The sequence below is a fragment of the Cryptomeria japonica genome, chromosome 9 (assembly GCF_030272615.1).
Source record: "Cryptomeria japonica chromosome 9, Sugi_1.0, whole genome shotgun sequence".
NCBI classification, from domain to species: Eukaryota; Viridiplantae; Streptophyta; class Pinopsida; order Cupressales; family Cupressaceae; genus Cryptomeria; species Cryptomeria japonica.
This window is the reverse complement of record NC_081413.1, coordinates 217534077-217539020: the sequence shown is the minus strand read 5'-3', so window position 1 is coordinate 217539020 and position 4944 is coordinate 217534077.

The following is a 4944-nucleotide window of genomic DNA, read 5'->3' as shown; positions in this document are numbered from 1 at the left end:
CTTAGGGTTTCAAGACCTAATTGAGCATCATTAATCAAAACAGTTTTTGCATCTATGCAATTCACTGTATGAGTGTTTACTTTAATTTCATTTCAGTCTGCCATAAACTAAATAAATTCAAGATTACATTTTCTCTGAGCTGCTTTTATATCATTGGAGTAGATTTTATGTCATATGTGTGTGTACAGACGTACTTGTACCCATACCTAAGGATTTTTTTTGTCGATTCCATGAATCCATACCCGATTTTGTATCCGTATGTGTACCTAAATCAGTAACTTAGCTATTAAATTATCTAAAATCCATCTTGTCTCATGTATGACCTATGAGGGGCTTCTAATTGATGTAGAATTGATGAAATTTTCCTTGAAAATCCACCTTTTTAGGCCTCAAACTGATGATGAACTTAGAAATCCACATTTTCTCTAGAAACTAATGCTTGAACTGATGAATGATACTAAGAACTTGCATTCTAACTTGAATTTCACTTAACTGAAATTCCCACCCTTTAGTCATTTCCATGTGCATGTTTATGGTAGTCCAATCTACTAAAAAATACTATCATGACTGCACTTTCATTTCTCCTAGAAGGTGATCATATCTCCATGTTGCATTGTCTAATCTCAAACTTATTGTCATGTGCCTCTATATTTAGAAACTGATTTCTATCACAATCCTTATTCTTCACTCCTCATTACTGGTCTGCAACACTGTATCACCCATGTATCAAGCCTCTGTGCATGCCTTATGACTATTACATCTTTGAATGTCTTTGAGTTCTTTTTTTTCTTTGATAGACTTGATCTTCTTATCTCTCTATGACTATTCTTTGTCTTTGATTTGCTTTGCGACAAGGATTTTATGGACTACAATTGGCATTGATGAAATCTCCTTGTATTGCCCTTAAGTTTGGGGCCTTGAAATGGAGTGTACGCCTTATGATGGCACTGTCTACTTTGTGTTCTACAATATTCTCATGTCTCCAACTCAGATGATTATCTTTTATGACTAGATATATCTTTGTAAGTGCTTTCTTTGTTAATCATTATCTCCCTGAGCTATGTATGCCTAAGACCAAAATACTGTTCTTGATAGTCTTGCTACTCACTATTTTGTAGAGTTTTCCTTAGGCATGTGCACTATCACATGTTTCCCTTTAAACAAGGTCTGGGACTATACCTAACCCTACATTGTTATCCATGACTGCATATTGATTTCTAGGTCTCTATCTTTATAATATCCTCCTTTGATAGTATTTTTAAACAATAATACGACTATCTGTATGACTACTTATGAATGCTTTATGTACTGCATGCAAGACATTTTTGGCATTTACTATTATGATTCCTTATGACAAGTCTTCTCATGCATTCTTGTAGCTATTTCATCTTTATCTTCCTAATAATGAAGTACCTACTATGCTTAATCCTTTGTAAGCTCATTGATATTAATGTTGTTGATATTAATCCTTTGTAATTGGCAAAAGTCAACCCAATGGTAACACCGACAAGTAGAAGCATGTGATTGAGATAGCATACATCGTTTAAGTCCATCGACAAAACACACACTAGCAGCAATGGATAAATCTTCTCTTTCAGATAGTCGATGAGGCTATCGGTACGACTTATCCCGATGGACACTGGCAAAAAATAAAATGCATCAGCAAAGGTTACGACGATAAAGGGTCATCGGTGTAGACAAAAGCAATTGAGACTCTTTTTTTTTAAATGTTGGGGAAGGTTGGAATTCCAACGAACACCACAAGACAATCGACGATGTTGCCATACTTGCAATGAAAAAAACATCGTAGGATGTAGCCTCGTTCGTCATTGTAAACGTTGAAATTCCGACATCTCCTTGAAGATGGTCCATCAACAAAACACACACCAGCGGCAATGGAGAAATCATGTTTTGTTGACAGTCGATGAGGCTATCAGTAAGACTTATCTCAATGGAAACTGGCAAAAGTAAAATGCATCGGCAAAGGTTACGACGTTAAAGGGTCATCGACGAAGGTTATGGTGATAAAGGATGCAACAAGGTCGGAATTTCGACGTCTCCTTGTCAAACAAACATGTTGCCTAGCGGCAATGGAGAAATCTTGTCTTGCCGATAGCCGATGAGGCTATCGGTAAGACTTATCCTGATGGACACTGCCAAAGTAAAATGCATTGGAAAAGGTTACGACGATAAATAAAGGGTCGTTGGCAAATGTTATGATGATAAATGATGCAACGAGGTCGGAATTTCGACATCTCCTAGTCAAAAAAAATGTCGCGGGTGCATAGAAATTTTCGACGTGGTGTCGTCCGAATTTTGACATGAATCTCGTCTTCAGAATCATTGATGAAAAAATAGTGATGAACAAATACGTCAGAATTCTGATGTTTAGTTGTCTGAGTTCCGACAAATGGTCATTGGAAAACTGCTCCAAATGTACTAGTGGATGGAATGTGATATGTTCAATCTGTCACAACTATGGTCATGTTGTTATGAATTGTCGAAGAAGGACTGATAGAGGCAATGTTGGACCCTGGAGAGCATCTGGAATGACATGTTTCCATTGTCACAAACCAGGACATATTGCAAGGTTTTGTAGAGCAAGAATGAACCAACTGGTTAATCAGTGTGTTGACTGGAAAGGAAAGAAGAAGGTAGATGTGGAAGAAACCATAAATGAGATGAATAAGATATGGAGGAATAAATTTGAGGAGAAACCATCAGAGGACTCCAATTCTTCACCTAGTGTGGAGAATCCCTCACCGAAAAACTAAGCTATGTATGAATCTCAGGGGGAGCATATTGTCAGATCCATTTTCGGACCTCCTATATAGTGTGCGATAAGTCAAATCTGCATGTTTTGATTTAATATGATGCTATGAAGTGATTTTACGATGAAACCGGTAAATTGGATGTGGTATGTAAACCGATAGCAAGTTTTAGGGTTGAACAGTGATTAGGGTATGTTCAACCAGTTTAGCATTAAATGCAGTTGGCAAAAGGGAAATAAAAGGTGTTTCATAGTTTCATTTCTCACTTAGCTTTTTCGAGAGCACATTTGGAGAGCGACAAAAGTACAGAAGAGCATTTGATTACTACTTTGGTGAAGTTGATAGAGGATTCTGAAGATTTGTGGTAAAGTGAATCGGTGGAAGAACATTCAAACTGAAAACCCTAGTTGTGAAGAAGTTTAAAGGTATTCCTCTGTGAATCAAAATCTGTGTTTGAGTTTTCACAAACGGATACACCACATATTGTTGATGTTACTGAAAGACCTCAACTGAAATTCAAAAGACATCCTCATAAGTCCATGAAGACAAATCCATCTAAAGCCCTATCCAACATACCCTATGGAGTTTTACATGTTGAAGACATCAGATCATACATTCATTGAAAACTGGAGGATTTGGGAACATTTGCTATCTTTGATCAATACTTATTATTGTGTGATAAACAAGGAGCAATAAAAGATGAATTCAGAAGGGTAACCGATAAAGGTTTTCACCATGCATTAAACTTTATAGATGATTTTGAAGAAGAGCATGTGAGATATGTTCTGAGAAGGATTCATGATCAGTTTATGTGGTTAGATCGACCACACAAGATTACAAAGGAGGCTATCCATGTTGTCACTGGATTATGGGCAATCGGTGAAGTTCTTGTTTTGAGATCAATCCCGAAGGATGAAGTTATCCGATTGACAGAATTGAAGTGGGATGGTCGTGCTATGACAGTAAATGATATTGAAGATCTAGAAGTGAAGTTTGCATCCATGGTCATCGGCTACAAAGTTTACCATTCGAGCCGGATGAGTAGCATTCTCAGAGCTACCATCCACGTAGCTTACTGGATGTTGAAAGAGAATAATGATTATGATCTAGCAGAAGCCTTGAGAGCCCAACTAGTATTGAATCTTGAATCAATCAAGAAGGACAAGCGATAAAAGTTCAAATTTGGTCAATTGATTATTGATTGTTTTTCTATTTCCAGAATTTCTTTCCCAGTATAGGTGATATTCAATGGTCCATGGATACACCAGCAATGTTGCAAGTTAAGAACAATATTAAGATGCTTGGTAATGACTTTACAAAGACAATCTGGGGATACTTCAAGGATTTCCAGAAGAGAATGAATGATAGAGAGAGGATACCAGAGCATGTAGTAAAAAGGTATGAAGACTCTATCTATTTTATGGTTGATACATATACTTGTCAGATGGAGGTTGCAGATCTAAGAACTTCGTGGGTCATGCCTATGGGGTATGAGGTAGAAGCAGATATATTGACTATTTATGCTGAACATCTTCTATCTAAATTGATAGATCCTAATGTACCTAGGTTTGGCACATACAAAGAGAAATCATTACAGGTACATGCTAAATTGGCCACACCGGTAATTGCCAAAAAGGTCAAGAAAGAGGTTGAGGAGTTTGTTGTTGCACAAGGTTTCACAAAGGAGACGATTGATGAAGCAAGAACTAGATTTTAAGAAAATAAGGTAGGAACCTTTAGTGCACCCACCGATAGACAAACTCGAAGTGCAAATATCAAGAAGGAGAAGCCCCCTCCTCCTCCAAAGATACAAATCAGAAGAAAAGAAAAACAAAATGAGCCTCAAGCACCTAAAGCTACAAGGAAAAGGAAGAAAGATGTCATGAACCCTATTTATCCATAATTATTTAATTAGAAAAATAATGTTTACTTTTCGCAAATGAAATGAAATTGAAATGGAAATGGAAAATTTTAGAGGAATTAGATGATAATGTGAAAGAAATTCAAATGCAAAAAAATGATTTATATTATTTTTTGTAAGTGTGATTAAATGATCAGTAATATTTTTATTATTGGGGATTGTCATTGCTAGCGAGCAATTGAGTGCAAGTGAATGCAGGAACAGATGAATGTGAATGAAGGTGAGAACATGGTTCAGGTAGAGTTGTTTTAG